Genomic DNA, 16,513 nt, shown 5'->3' on the forward strand with positions numbered 1-16,513 from the left:
TTTGAGATTAGCTTGATAATTTTTCCCTATGGGTCCTGCATTTTGGATTATAAACATGTGAGAATATAGTCCATGACATAGCGGATGGGTTCATAAGTTCCTTCCGGGTTCTAACACAGAATCATGCTGATGATTTGTCAACAGGCTAATCTTGCCACATTTAGTGCTGCCCAGTAGCTGTGCTGTCGGTGGCACTGCGTAATCTTTGTCTTTGCTGGTCGATTTCAAGGGCTCCAATGGCCAAAGAGTGGTTGGTCGGGATGTGAGGAAGCCTAAATGCTTGTGGGTACTGATGCTGCAGGATCCTGTGAATGAGTTTCTTAGAGCGCCTCCCTCAGAGGGTGGGAAGAAGCTTCCACTCCCACCCCCTCCTCCCTCCGCGGAGATATAGCCACACCTTCCCCCTATCGGCACGGAGCAGGTGGCCAAACTCTCGGGACATCGCGCCGCCGCTGCCGCCACCGGTGGCCTGGCCCGTTCGTGTGTCACGTGACACGGGTCAGCTGAGCCGCCGGGACCCCCAGGCACCGCAGCAGCGACCGCCCAGCGCTAGGTCTTGAAATCTCATCTTTCCTCCGCCCCTCCTCCCACAATCCCGGAAAAGGGGGAGACCGGTGACGTCATCATCCGGGCACTCGTCGGCGGGGCCACGGTTCACAATGGAACAAAACAAGCGTCCTGAGTCAAACCCAGCGACGCGGCTGCAGCTCACGCGATTAACCCTGTCCTCGCCATATACCCAGCCAGTCCCCACCGCCCAGCCCCTTCTTCAGCGTGGTATGCTAGATGTTCTCGGGCCTCCCATCCCCCCCTTTTCGGTCCGTCCTCGTGCCACCTCTGCCCTCGTTCAGTTCCCAAGCCGAGGGGTATGGAACACTTTGTGGCCGTAGCATGACCCTGGAGGGGCTGGCCGGAAGAAACGGTACTGCGTGAACAATCTTTACCGCATTGTCTCCCCCTCCCCCAACCGGCTCTCAGGGTTCTGGGCGTCTTTCGCCAGGCCCGGCCCCCAGGCGGCTCACGCGGTTCTCCCAGGCTCTGCAGCCCGGGTGGAGGGGGAGAAGGGGGTAACTGAGTGAGGGGGGGCTGGGTAGGGGCAGGGGGAGGATCGAGAGGCGGGGTCTTGAGGGGGCGGGGTCTTGAGGGGGCGGAGAACCTCGGGGCTTTGGGCGGTGCTGGGGGTAGTGGGAGTCTGCGCCGCCGCCACCACCGCTGCTGCTGCCGCCGCCGCTACCGCCGCCGCCACTGGTCGAGCGGTTTTTTTTTTTCTTTTGGTTTGCCGGATCCGCCATATTGACGAGGACGGGTATCCGCGGCTGCGGAAGCTAGTCTCCGCTGCCGCCGGAGCTGCAACCTCTCCTCACCCGGCCCGTTTGGGCCTCTGCCGCGCCGAGCCCCTCCCCGCCTTGCACAGCCCACAGGCCTCGCGGGAGACCGCTGCACCGCCTCTCTCTCACGGGAGGCGGCCGCCTTAGCGCCCGGTGCTCGGCTCGGCGCCGGGAGCGAGAAGGTAGCCGCAGCAGAGCGACCAGGCCTGGAGCAGGACAGAGGCGGCGTCTAGGGGAAGGTGAAGGTGCCGCTGCAGGAGGAGGAGCGGGAGGAGGTGACGCAGGAGAAACGCACCGCCCGGAGCCCTTCAGAGCTCAGCTAGAGCCCCAGCCCGAGGGGAGAAGGGGGAAGAGGGCCGCTGCCGGCCGAGGAGGAGGAGGAGGAGGAGGCGGCGGCTGCGGCCACCGCTGCTGCAGGGTGGACACGGTGAGGAGCGAATTCCAGCGCTCGTGTGCAGCCCCTTAGTTTTAACGCCTGCACTCCCGAGCCCGGTCGCCGCAGCCTCTGGACACTTTGTCGCCCGTCACCCGCGGGCCTGGGATGCTCCCAGGTTAGGCCTTGCCCCGGGACCGAGGTTTGCCTCCCTTTCTGCGTCCCGCCTCCGCGTGTCCCGGTTCTGAGAAGAAGACGCCTGTGTCGTGCGGTGAGTAGCCAGCCGCGCCGGGGCGACGCTCCTTTCCGGGGCCAACAGCTGGATGTGGGTGAAGGGAGGGGGGGTGTGTGTGAAGTCCCTCCCTCAGTGTCTGCCGGTCGGGCTGGGGGCTTCCCCGCGGCCCCCTCTCGGTCCGGGCTGGCCGGCCGAGCGCGGGGTTGTGTTCTCTGCTTAGCCGGTGTCCCGAGAGCGTGTCTGTGTGTTTTGGACTGTAAGGGAAAATGGCTGACGGCTCCGTCCCTCCCCCTCCTCCCCCTCCTCCCCCTTCCCGTCCTGTCTGGGGCCGAGTAGGAGGATGGAGTCTCCGGGCGCGGCGTGCAGCCCCCCCCCCCCCCCCCCGTCAGCGCCGGGGGCCGGGTCAGCGCCGGGGGCGAGCCGCCCCCGCCCGGGACCTTGCTGCCCCGCGGAGTCGCGGCCGCTCTTCTCCCCAGTCTCTTTCCACTTGACACCAAACGCCATTACTGAGGTGGAGTGATTTGGAGCGGTAGGCCTCGGCTACGCCTGGCTATCAGGCCTGACGACTTGTCCGCCTCCCCCCACCCTCCCGCGATAACCCGCAGCTTCTCCGCGGCCCTGTGGTCTGGAAGTCGGAGCCGGGTTATCGGCCCCCGGCACCTCCTTCGCCCCCCTTCGTTGCCCAGGGCCCGAGCCGCGAAAGATGTTTTGATGCAGAAATCGCTTCCAAGTGAGCTTGGACCTACCACCTTTCTATTTTTAACTGTTTCTGCGAAAATATTAGCATGTGAGAGTTTGTTAGTGATAAAACCTTGAGATTCTTGGGGTGTGAGGCTTCGGGTTGGATAAATGACTTTTTTTTCATTCATTGTGAAATATTTAAAGAGTTAGGGAGCAGGTGTCTACTTGTTTTGTTTGGCTTTTTTTGTGTGTGTGTTTGTGGATTTCTGCAGAGACTGGAACTTACCCTGGGGTTTGAAAGATTTTTTTTTTTTTAGTAGCTCCTGCTTAAATTAAGTGTTTTTTTTTTGGGGGGGGGGGGTTCCGTAGTTATAACGTTAATTGCATTTTCATGGTGCAGTTTACAGGTGTGTATAATTGATTCAGATTGTCTGAATTTAACCGAGTTGTAGGTTTACGTTAAATATTCATGCTTTCTTTTGGGAGGAGAGAGTGTAACCTTCTTTTACCTGGAAACCCCGGAGTCTAAATACCGTTCGTATAATTTCACTCTTGAGGAAGAGTCATTTTGGGTGCATTAAGAAAGTTTTCAGCAGGTACTTAACCCTCTCTTGGAGCTGATTATTTACCTTTATGATAGAGGACTAGTTAGCCTTGATTAGCTTGGCTTTCTTAACCCTTACACTTGAACTTAAAAATAGAGACTGCAAACTCCTTTAGATCTCACTGGTGGACTGATTCACTGGGCTGCCATTTTGGTTTCAGCAAATGCCTTCCAAATTCTTGGAAAAAAATATGCAATAAATTTACAAAGAAGTCAGCATTTGTTTTCTCAATTTTTAAAGTCATGTGCTTTGTCATATTTGTAACTGTAACCTTTAAAACTATTGTTTCAGTGTTTGGCTTGAGGGAAAACCTGAAGTATTCTGAATGGATATTCCAAGGGTGAACTCAAATGTTTTTGATATTTTCTAACATGTTTTGCTTTCTCTAATTTAAAAACGTAACTTTTAGACGATACCGTTTCTTCTCTTGACTCCTTTCCATAAAATTTTTCCCCCCTGTACATGTAACTGTTGTTAATTCTTGTTATCTTAATGTTCTGCTGTTTCTTTTGTTTGCTGACCTTGGTAGTTTCTGAGAATTTCTGGAGGGACTAAATAACAGCAAAGACACTACATGTGAGAATCTATATTCTTTCAAAAAGTAACTTCGAAGGGTAGATTTTACCTTTCACCAAATTATTGAGGTATCTTGTTGGTATCCCATAGCCCTCTTATTTTTAATATCGGTGAATGCTCAAGTAGGATTTACTCGGCTCTTTTGTCTTCCAGGATCTTGAAATACCTTTTCTGATATCTCAAGAAGACGAGAGATTTCGTGGATATCTCCTCAGAGATCATTTTTCTTTGACGTGGTATTAATAATGCTGCTTATAGTTTTGAAAATGGATGTGTGCCATGAATTTGCCAGTCATCCAGTTCTTGATTAATTGGATACATGCAAGCGTTCTTCTAGCGTATTTTTATTTCATGAGATCAATTTTAATGTCTTTATGCACTAGTTTCAGAATTTTAATAACCAATCCTTAAATCAGGTTAAAGAACTTTATTTGAAATATATACATATGTGCATTAAAGGATTATTTCTCTTTTGAATCTTTTGGCAGTAAGTGGTGGGAGGGGTTCTTATCCCATGGTTATTGAGCTACTAGTTGATTTTTGTTCTAAAAGAACGTAATGCTTTCATTTATTGCCCGCATTATATTTTCCCTTCTTGCTGGTAGGTTTTCGGAATCTTGAAATGGTTTTCATTTCAAAAATTGAGAAACAGAGGATTCTGGTTTCCATTTGGTTCTTTTTAAGAGCTATATATTTGAAAGCCGTCTATTATTAAGTTCTTGTATATTTTAGCATAGTCTTTTTTAACTATTTGGGGAAGAGTTAATACATTGACCTCAACTCTTATAATCAGTTGCGAGTTTTTAAAAACCTGATTCGGGGCTTGGGCAAAGGTATATTTTGAAAGCACTGTGTATGATTCTGATATGCAGAGTTGAAAACTTTTAAGCGGATAAATAAGTGAATGTATTTTCCCCAACTGTTTTCAGTTATCAGTATAATTAACTTTTATTGAGTATTTATTATATGTCAGCACTATTAAGCATTACATTTATTATGTACACAGTATTATTTCCATTACACAGGTGAGGGTCTGAAGTCTGTGGGGCTCAGCCAGTGGTACTTCAACAAATGTGCCATGTTAGTGAAAAGATATTGATTATTGTTTTTTTTTTTTTTTAAATTAGATCTTTTGAATTGTTTGCTATACCGGAATACCTTTACATTTAGTTTTAAGACTTATCAAAATGTAATTTGAGAAATATCTTTGGCAAGGGAGATGTTGAAACTTTGTAGCAAATAGGTTCTTTGTCTTCCATATGTCTGCCACAGTGTTCAGAGTGATAGTTAAGTTGCTGGGTTTGTTATGACTAAAATAATGTTAGACAATTTAACATTCCTAAAAGATGTAAAACAGGCATTTGTGCCTGATAGGTTATTTAAATTATCCCATAAGCGAATGTTTAGTATTGTGAAATTCTGTTACCTCAACTTGAAAATTCTTGAGTTTTATGTAGTTTAAAACTAGTTTAATTTTCACAAAAAACTTCAAAACTAAGGGTTTTGCTTTTGCATTTTTGTGGCATCATTTGATAATTGTTTCGTGGAATGAACAAAATAGCAATAACAGACATTTGTTTGATGTTTGTGTAATTTCTTTGATCCCCTTTGCTACATTCTGTGTGGGAAGAAGAAACTTAAAACTGTAGGATCTCTCAGCATTCCTTTTTTTTTTTTTTTTTCCCCCCAGTGCTGGGGATTGAACCCCAGAGCCTCCTGCATGCTGTAGCTCTACCAGTAAGCTGTACAACTATCCCTATGAGCATTCTTAATATGACATAAGATTATTCAAAGCTCTTTGTTAAATTATCATAGAAAATAGGATTTCAGTATTAAAGTTAATGTAATTTACATAAGGAAAAGGAAATATTTGCACATACATATTGGGGCTTGAATTTATCATTTAGTTATTACTATTGGTTATAAAGTGATGATCATTGTAATATACTTTTTTTTTTAATCTTTATTTTTATGTGATGTTGAGGATCAAACCCAGTGCTTCACACATGTGAGGCGGGCGCTGTTCCACTGAGCTACAGCCTCAGCCCCATATAATATACTTTTTAAGGAATGGAATGTGATACTGTATTGTTAAGATATTTGACCTAAAATTTATTCTAACATACCCATGTTAAGTCCTGAGGCCTTTAACATACACCCCTGTGTCCTATATGTATATTCAGGAAATGAGTTTCCAATTTGATTCTTAATTACTTCCAAACAGGGATTTTCTGCCTCAACTGTATATCAGAATCATCTTTAGAGCTTTTTCAAAGTATTTTTGCCTAGGTCTTATTCTCTCTAGATTGTAGTTGAGTAGATTTGGAGCAGGACCTGGGCATTTAAAATAAACTTCTGGTGTAGCTAGCTACTAAGGTATAGCTAGGGTTTGTTTGGCTGCTGCTTTTTTTTTTTTTTTGGCAGTTCATTTTAGGGAAAAGGGAGGTGAGACCCTTTGCATTTTGTTTTTTACCACTAGGCAGCAGTATTCTTGCATGAATTTAGTTTTGTCAGTCACATTGCCAAAAGTTCCAGACTCAAACACAAACAGTGAAAAATTCAGACACTAGATTAATAGGTGTCAGGTTAGGGATTACACACACACACACACACACACAATCTCATTCACATACGTGTAGTACGTTAGTTCGTCACTTTTGAGAACCTTATGGTTCAGCTCCAAAATTAGTATGTTAAATATCTGTGAAGGCATTGCTTTCCTTTTTAAAAATTCAGATATTTATTGGGGTCACATCCCTAGCTCTTGGTATGATATTTTAAAATTCTTCACTCTTTTGCTTATACTCTTCACTACTTGGAGTCACTTGACCCTAATAATCCTTCTGTGATGAGTCTTGGAATAGATCTTGGTGATAGTCAGACCCCCTCATTTTTCAGATGAAGCAAATGCATGCCTCAAAGACATGCAGTAGCATGACTAAGATAGGCATGTATAGATTACCTTTTTCATAAAGCTATTTCTGTATGCAACAAAGTACATTATTTTCTAAACCATTACTTTGTAATTTATAAAATTACTTTGTAATTTATAAAATTAACACTGAGTTTTCTCCCTCCTAATGGATATGGTCCAGGATTCTGTCCTTTTTTTGTGTGTGTGTATATTACAGATCCCCTAGGGTAATGCCGTTCACAATAACTGTAACTGATCAATCACACGAGCTCTGTACATGTTAGACGCATGTTAACCATTATCAAATGAATTGTTTGCCTTGGGATGATTTTGAGCTTGGTAGTCTTGGATATTAGATCCCATCTTCTGCAGTCCGAATTGGGACAAGAAGAAATTTAACCAACAAAGAGAGCAGGGGAAGCCTCCCATTCCTGCTTTTTATGCCCATTTCCTTCCTGTAGACTGGTTATTGAGGGTTGTAAGTTTTGGTTGTTGGTTACATCTTTTTCCATTATTTTAAAAAATATTTACTATTTTTTTTAGTTATGGTTTCACACAATACCTTTATTTATAGGTGGTGCTGAGGATCAAACCCAGGGCCTCGCACATGCCAGGCGAGTGCTCTACCAGTGAGCCACAACCCCAGCCCCTACTTGGAACTTCTTAGTCTACCCCTTAACTTTGACCTCAGAGAGTATGGAAATTGTCTTATGGTATTAGGCCCACATTTTACCTTAACAGAGTGTTTTGTCTGTGATCAAGATAATGTTAGAAGGATTTGGTTATTCTCCGTGATAAGACCTCTAATTCAGAGCAGAGATCAGCAAACCTTTTCTGTGAAGGCCCGGATAATGAACATATTGTACTTTGTGAGCTAAGGCAAAATCAAGGACATTGGATAAATTTTGTATTAATGAAATTAAAGATAGTCATGTATAATTCAAGTCTGAGTACAGTAGAATTTGGTGTTTGTGTAGGGGGTAATACACCATTTTGCTTAATTGGGGTTTAATCCCTATTATCAAATTGACGAATGTTTCTGTGTGAAATCCATTCTCAGTTTGTGGCCTAAATAAAAACAGGAGGATGAATTTGGTCTGTGACCATGGTTTGCTGGCTCCTGGCTACTAGCAGTGGTTCCCAAACTGGAGGGCTTATTAAAACAAATTGCTGTGCTCACCCTCAGAGTTTGATCCTGTTTAAGTTTGGAGTGGGTCCCTAGAGTATGCATTTCTAACAAATTCCCACACTGGGAATCATCCTTAGAGAAATGCTGACTTAAAGATGAATTCCAGCATATCCTACTTTTTCTTCAGGCTTATTACTTTGTCTAAATCTATCTTGAATCTTTTTTATTTTGTATTTTATATTAAATCCAATAATTGTGTATTAAATTGCCTATTATGTACATAGTATTATGTATTAGGTAATATACAAGGTAACAGGAATACAAGGTAAGAAAGGATTGTCCCTGTCATATATACTGGTTAGAGTGAATTTAAGAATCAATTTCCAGAAACACTTTAGAGGTTAAGAGTCTGTGAGACAACACCATTTTGAAAGCAGGCCAATGGTGTAAGCTAAACTGGAAAAGGGCATTGTCAAACACAGTAATATTTCATTAATTTGGTGTCTTGGGGGATAATGTTCTGTATAAATTAATTTTCAAAATACCAAAGCTTGCTACTTAAGCCATAATTTAATATTTAATGGAAAGCTTTCTAAAGATGTTATGCTTTCTGTAATTTGTATCTGATTGTGAAGTTAGTATGTTCTGTCATTAAGAAAAAGATTGGGGAGCATAAGGGGGTAAAAGATAAAGGGTAAACAAAAACCCTACCTCTACTAATTTCACCATATAGAAACACCCATATTATTTGAAAGGTCTATTTTCATTTATCTTTTATCTTTAATTAGATGGGAAATACTGTAGGTACACTCCCTCCCCATTCTATTTTTAAACTTTCTATAAATATTTTTCATAGCCCTATAATCTTTTAAATGAGTTTATCATTACATAACTTCCTCCATGTCTTTTAAATTCTTCTTCTTTTTCTTTTTCTCCTTTTTTTTTTTTTTTTTTTTTTTGTTATGCTGTGATGAACTTTTTGGGGTAAATGCTTTCCTCTGAATTTCTAATTATTAAAGATCCTCTTGAGTTACATAACCAGTTTAATAAGTCACATTTTCACAGATCTTCTGTCTTCTGCCTCAGGACTTGAGTATGTGCCATGTGTTCATCCTGAAAGGCTTTTTTGTTGTATTGTTTTGAGTCATGGTCTCAATATGGTAAGGTGCAGGCTGGTCCAAAACCCCTGGACTCAAGGGATCCTCCTGCCTCAGCCTCCCAGGTAGCAAGCAGTACAGGTATACACCACTGCCGCAGTCTGGCTGCTGCAGCAAAATAACCGGGGGGTGACGAATAACTTGTGTACTTGATACAGCAGGAGTGGGAGCCGTTTATTGCAGGACAGGAGCAGTATTTATACATTCCACACAGCTTATCTAATTAGCATAAACTAGATACAGCAGTCAACCAATCAGGAATCTCCACACTTAATGGCTCGCTTTTGTTACTTCTCAAACCACTCCCTCTGGCATTTTGCCAGGCACCATCCAGACTTGTTTACGAACTCTAACATTCCCCTGGCTGAATGCCAGGTGTTATTTTGACTTGTTTACAGACTCTAACATTCATGCCCAGATGAAAGACATTATTTTTATATCCCCCCCCTTTTAAGAGACAACTTTTGTAAAGACTGTTCAAAACTCTCATCATAGTTAATTTTAATACAACTTTACTACTTGTTTTCCCATCATTTTTCTTGCGATCCCCTATTCCCCCTTTACTTCTCTCCCAATTCTCCATAAACCTCCTCCCATGTGTTCCCACTTCTATGGTTTTGTTTTGCAATACCCTATTAAAAAGGTTTTTTTTTTTTTTTTTTTTTTTTTTTTTGTAGTTGTAGATGGACAGAATACCTTTATTTTTTAATATATTTAAAAAAATTTTTTATGTGGTGCTGAGGATGGAACCCAGTGCCTCACACATGCTAGGCAAGCGCTCTGCCACTGAGCTACAGCCCTAGCTCTCCAGTATCCTTTTTAGGAGTTCCCTTTGTCTGGTAATGCCAGTTATATTATGAACATAATTTAATTCTTTTAAGCCTGTTTCATTTTATGTGTCTGTTGATTTTCTCTTAAGTAGTTACTGATGTGTACAGGATACTTTACATGAACACCGAAAGACTCCAGGCTCTTTTTTTTTTTTCTTAATTAAAAATTTTTAAATGATTTTGTTTTCTTGATAATGTATTTTTATTTTTTTAAGTTGTAGTTTTGGTCTTTGTTTCCTTAATGTTCTGTGAACTAGGGAAATGAGATGACAGTGCAGATTATAGTTGGATATAGCGAGGGTCTTTTATACGAACTTTACAATGAGCCCTGCTTTCTGGATACTATACCTTTTTTTCCATTGAAAAAATGTTAGTCTTTAGTTGTGATAGATTTAATTTTTGTATAGTCTCAACTTCAACCCCAAGCCTCTCCTTTCTTAAGTCAGTCAAGTTCAGACTTCTGTGCGGTACTTATGAAAGATTTTTTTCTGTTTTCTTTTTGCAAAATAGTACTGCCTGAGAACAATTTGGTTTCAAAAGCTTTACTGTGTTTTTACAGCTATATCTTGTTTACTTGCAAGTTCAGGTGTATTTTTATACCAAATGACTGAAAAAGCAAACTGAATATCTTTGAGTCAGGGAACTGATTAGGGATTTGAATCTTTAACTTTAGTGGTTTAGGTTGTGCTAGTTGGGTTATGTTGACCTTGTTAGGTGGTGGTGAATGAAGTAGAAAAATATGGCAAATGTGTGATAAAGCTTATTGAAAGATGAAGGTAATGGGGGTTTGTTTTCTTGCTTTCTGGGAGCAGGGAAAACCCCTAAAACCATGTGACTTTATTGTTTGACTTTGAAAGATTTGACTTCTGTCACATTTTCAGGAATAAATTGTTAGTTTTTCTTGTTGTTGTTTTTGTTTTGAATCAGGGTCTGCCTGTATTACCCAGGCTGCCCTCTGAACTGGCCATCCTCCCACCTCAGCCTTCTGAGTAGCTGGTTATTACAGATATGCAACCACCTCGCCCAGCTCAGGAATGCATTGTAAATTAAATTAAAGGATGATGCCAATGTATAGCATTTGTCTGGATTGTTAGGGAAATGACTACAGGAAATCTCACTTACATACATACATATATATATATATATATATATATATATATATATATATATATACACACATACACACACACACACACACACACTTGTTGATGGACCTTTATTTTATTCATTTATTTATGTGGTGCTGAGAATCCAACTTGGTGCCTCACACATGCTAGGCAAGCACTCTACCACTCATTGAGCCACAGCTCCAGCCTTCATTTACATATATTTAATCAGTGTGTATATGTCTATTTACTGTGTCTTTTGTAGAAGTATATTAGTGAGTTACCAGAATTCTTAATGAGTTGTTGACTTGGAGCTCCCTGAGCTCAGGCAAAAGGGATTGTGGGGCCAGACCTAGAGTTGGTGCAAGAACCTAATGGAGTGTGTTCAGGTGTATTCCTTGTCTGATGTCAGAGCATGTCATTGTTTGAGCCATATAAAAGCTAAGGATTGCCTTGATACTCAGTTCATTGTGAGAAGGGGAATCCTGTCAATGAATCATAAAATCATAGGAAGATTATTTGGTTTCTATTCAGGTACCTAGCCTTAAGAATCATGAAGTGTGTTCTCTCCCCAAAATTACTCAAAACTCTTACTGTGCCAGCTAGTCCAGTCTGCTGTAACAAGATTATCCCCCTTCCCCTTTTCTTTTGTATTGGGGATTGAACCCAGGGGCACTTTCCTACTGAGCTACATCCCCAGTCATTTTTATTTTGAGACAGTCTCCCTAAGTTGCTGAGACTGGCTTCTAACTTGTGATCTTCCTGCTTTAGCCTTCCAAGTTCCTGGGATTACAGGCATGTACTACAGTGCAAGGTTTTCTTAACCTCCCCAGCTAATCAAAGGGTCCATAGCTGACCCGGGTGCTCCAATCTTCATATTCCCTGGTTTTTATTATTGGAGCTCCATCTCCTTTGAGCCACATGCCATCTTTGAGGAATATTTTCTAATTCTCTCCAATTGGAAGTGGTCTTTATTTTCTCTGAACTTGGATATCATTTTTCCTATGCTTCTGTTTTGTTCTAAACTCTTCTATTTTTTCTTTGTATTTCTTCAGAAGCAGCTCCTGGGAAGGTGACTATGGGAAGTTTCCTGAGGAGAGGTTTCCCTTCACCCCCCTAGTTCTAGGGATTGAACCCAAGGGTTTGTGCTTGCATGTGCTCTGCTACTTATTTTGAGACAGGATCTCACTAAGTTGCCCAGGCTGATCTGGAACTTATGATCCTCTTGCTTCAGCCTTCTAAGTAGCTGGGATTACAGGCCTGTGCCACCACTCATGGCTCTGAGTGGTCTTTTATGAGTGGCTGCAACTTTCTTTAGTTTAATTGTGAGAGAGTAATGGGTAATAAAGAGCTCTAATCTCAGTGAAAAGGCTTGGCTTATAGTTGTAACTACTAACTAGTGAGCAAGTGGTTTAACCTCCATAAGATTGTAAAATGAAGAACTTGGACTGGGTGATAGCTATCTTACTGTAATGACTAAAATGAATCCATTCAATAACATTTGATGCAGGGCGAGTATAAAGATAATTAATCTCTACTTTCAAGGCTCTTAGGTCAAATGGGCCAGACAGACAACTATCCAGTTGAGTAAGAGCTGTGTGGTATGAGGGGCTGAGGAGCACTGGTAGAGCTTGTGCTTAGCACGTAGGAGGCCCTGGGTTCAGTCCTCAGCACCTCAAAACAAAAGTGGAAAATGCAGTGGTAAAAGAGTTGAAGAAATTATTTGGTTTGGGTTTGGGTGTGGTTTACTGGTCCTCAGAGGTGTGCCTTTTTAAAAAAAATTTTTTAAATGTTGATGGACCTTTATTTTATTCATTTATTTTTATAGATTAGAACAGGGACTTCCAGGAAGGCAAAGGATTGATGTGAGATCAGGCAAGGTTTATATACCGTGACACTGTTTGGCCATATTATTGTTTGTTGTGGGATGCTGTCCTACTCACTCCTGACCTCTCTCCACAAGTACCATTCCTCTTAAATTGTGACAACTAAAAATGACATGAGACATTTCCAGATGTGCCCTAAGAGCAAAATTGAGAATCATTACTTGATAAAGGATCAATGAAAAGTGAAAGGATAATGTTTGTGGAGGAAAAACTAGCAGAATGTAGAAGGAACACTGGAGTTACTGAGAGGGATGGGGCATGAAGATGAGACTACAAAGGTAGTTCGAGACCAAGTTCACAAAGGATTGTTTGAGTGTCATGTTAGGGCACTTAAATTTTGAGATAATGAGCTAGGCCTTCAAGTTTAAGTGAGACTGTGTGTGTATATTTGTTTTTAAGGCAATTCTGATGCCCACATTGATTGTGTTGGAAGAGAGATAGCAGGGTATTGGGACAGTGTTTTAATAGTTCTGCTAAGTGATGATAAACAATGATTTAGAGAATGGAATATAGAGGAATGAGATTCACAGGGCTCCCATTGTATGAGGGATGTGCTGCTAATTTGACTTTGGCTTCTCTGTCACCATTGGAGTCCTGAGCAAAATACTTCTCTTGTCTTCTCTTTCAACTCCTTCTCCTAACCCCAGTTCCCTTTCAGTGATTGCTGTTGCTGTTTCAGGTGTGTTGAAAGGGCAGAGAGAGAAAGGAATCTGGGTTATAGAAGTGGATTATTAACATACGTGTTTTTCACCTTCACCCCTCCCAAATACAGGGGGCTAGAATCTGGCATCAGAGTGTGTTAACTCTAGGCTCTCCTTACAATCCTTATTACACATATAGAGCACAATTTTTCGTATCTCTGTATGTTTAATGGCATTCATATTTTACGTGAGAGTGATGTAGTGGAGGGGTAACTGGATTCCAGTCAGAAGAGCTGTATTTTATAGTTCCAGTTATCCCACTCTGTATAAATTCATTTCACTAACTTTTTGGGTTCTTTTTATGCTTATGTGTAAAATGAAGGTGTGTATACAAGACATGACTTAAGGTAGGTCTTTTGTTTTTACCCTTAAGTTTTTAATTTTTACATTTATCAGCAGATATGTGGATAAAACTGGAGTCTTGAGAAAATTTCAATTAAAGCAAAATAAAGTAAAAAGTTAATAGATTTAGGAGTTGTTGGATTGACACGTAAATGGAAGGATAGTGTAACAATTTGAATGTTTCCTCCCCTATGATTCTTTGCCTTTGTGGGGTCTGGGAGGCTTTGTTTTATTTAGAATGGGTTAATTGTACTTGGCCAATAGCTCATAGTGTGAATTTAAGGACAATACACTTGGTAGCCAGGGGTATAATTTCTTTACTGGCAGAGCAGCTTACAGTTTGGTTAAGGTTTAGAGTTGTTTCACTTTGTTTTCTAGTTGGTTGTTTTTTGCAGGGTGCTGGGAATCTACCCACATAGGCTACCACCAAGCTATAACCCTAGATCAAAGCTTGGTTAAGTTTTTATCTGAAGTTTGGCTTAACTTTTAAGAGCATTACAGCTGTTAAAGTGATATGGCCAGCTAGGGAAAATAATATTTACTGGGGAATTATGTTTTTGTAATTGAAGATGAAAGTATACAGGTTCGTACAGTAGCAGTGAGTTTTGTCTGGCATAGATGATTTAGAGAAAATACTCAGACCTCATTTTCATTATTGTAATTATTTTTTAATTGTATTTCTTAGCCTAGTCATTCTCAAACTTGGTCTCAAGATTTTTATGCTCTTAAATTATTGAGGACCCCAGAGAGATTTTATGTGGGACTATATCCATCAATATTTCCTATTTTGGAAATTTAAATATATCTTTAAAAATTATGTATTTAAAAATAACCTATTGCATGTTAGTGTATTTTTATGATAAAGAATTTTTCCAAAAGAAAAACCTTGGTGAGATCGGTGACTTTGTTTTACAATTTTTGTTAATCTCTAGAAGCTAGATTCTCTGTTTTTGATTTCAGTCTGTTGTGATATAATATTTCATGTAGCCTCTGGATGAAGTCCTTTGTAACAGAGAGAATGACAGTGAAAACGGCAAACGTCTTTTTAGGGAAATAATTTTGACCTCTCAGTTCCCTTGAAAAAAGATCTCAGAGACTCTAGGAGTCCCTACACCACACTTTGTTTTGGGGGAAGGGTACCAGGGATTGAACCCAGGGGCACTTAACCCCACTGAGCTACATCCCTAGCCCTTTTTATGTTTTATTTAGAGATGGGGTCTCCATAAGTTGCTGAGGCTGGCTTCGAACTTGTGATCCTCCTGCATAGCTGCTGGAATTAAAGGCCTACACCACACTTTCTTGAGAGAACCAGTGCAATAGAATGCCAAGCCAGGAGAATTCAGTATTATTTGAGTGACTACTTATCTACTGTAAATTCTTTAAACTGAAATTTATAACTTACATATAACAAAGTGTGCTTTCTTTCTTTTGTGTGTGTGTGTGATAGAGAACCCAGTGGTGCTTTACTACCCCTGAGCTACATCCCCAGCTTTTTTTTTTTTTTTTTTAAACTTTTGAGATGAGGCCTTGCTAATTAGCTGAGATGTCCTTCAACTTGCCATCCTTTTGCGGATTAATGGAATTTATGTATTTAAAACTCCATTAGAGAAATCAAGGCAAATATCCATCAAGTGATGAATGTATATGTATATATTATATATAAAATGGAATATTTAGGAATAAAAGAAATGAAGTACTGATACATACTACAACTTGGATGAACTTTGAAAACATTCTTAAGTGAAAAACACCATTTACAAAAGACCTCATATTATATGATGCCATCATATTATATGATATCCAAAACATTTCAATTCATTGAGACACAGAATAGGTTAGCTTGGGGCTGAAAGGGGTGTGGAGGGAATTGGGAGTGATTGCTACTGATGGGTATGGGGTTTCTTCCTTCCACCAGGGGTTGGACCCAGGGCCTCACACATAAGCCTGTGGTCTACCTGTGAGCTACACCCTCAGCTCTGGTATGGGGTCTCTTTTGGGGGTGAAAAAATATTCTGAAATTGATTGTGGCAATAATTGTACAACTGAATATATGAAAACCCAGTTAATTGTACGCTTCATCAAACAGTTTGGTTATATTAATTAGATCACAAGGCGCGGTAGGTAATCTCATTGAAAAGGAATTTGAAATTCTTTGGTTTCGTTTTTCAGATCCTTTACACCTCTACATTTGCAACTTCAGCAAACTAGTTGTGGAAGATCCCAGGCAAAAAGATGAACACAAAATGCATATAATTAATGATTTGCTTTGAAATGTTGACTATGATGAAAATGAGGTTTTAGTTTCAGTGTGTTGGACCAGCATTTCATGACTAGATTTATAACTTCTAAAAGTGTTAAGATAATTTTGACAAACATGATAAATGCTATTAACAGAAATTGAGTTGTTTATCTTAATCTGTCATTTCAACAGAGTAGAAGGATAAATGTTACAGAAGGTTTGAGTACCTGATATGTGACTTGTTCTTAATATTTTAGGTCAACATTACTCACTTTTTTAATTGATTTGTTTAGGGACTGGAATTTATTGGAACCTCACACCCTTTGTAAGTATGTAGTAAATAAAGGAATATGTAAAAGTGTATCTTCGTCTTGAAAAGAGACCTAGTGGTATGTACATGATAAATCCTCA

At 40.8% G+C, this 16,513-nt stretch overlaps 1 protein-coding gene across 3 annotated transcripts in view; it reads left to right on the forward strand.

The window, feature by feature from the left end:
- Positions 1 to 1,208: 1,208 nt before the first annotated feature.
- Positions 1,209 to 16,513, forward strand: part of Usp9x (ubiquitin specific peptidase 9 X-linked) — a 106,628-nt gene continuing 91,323 nt past the window's right edge. For 2 of the 3 annotated variants that reach the window (XM_046453867.2, XM_046453869.2), the window contains exon 1: positions 1,209 to 1,972. The gene's annotated coding sequence lies outside the window, so the exon portion shown is untranslated. Of the gene's footprint in view, positions 1,973 to 3,951; positions 4,035 to 16,513 lie in introns of all 3 variants that reach the window. The other variant, XM_046453868.2, reaches the window with a different exon arrangement.

The sequence above is a fragment of the Marmota monax genome, unplaced genomic scaffold (genome assembly GCF_021218885.2).
Source record: "Marmota monax isolate L192 unplaced genomic scaffold, Marmota_monax_Labrador192_F-V1.1 WCK01_AAM20220418_F8-fsc00182, whole genome shotgun sequence".
NCBI lineage: Eukaryota > Metazoa > Chordata > Mammalia > Rodentia > Sciuridae > Marmota > Marmota monax.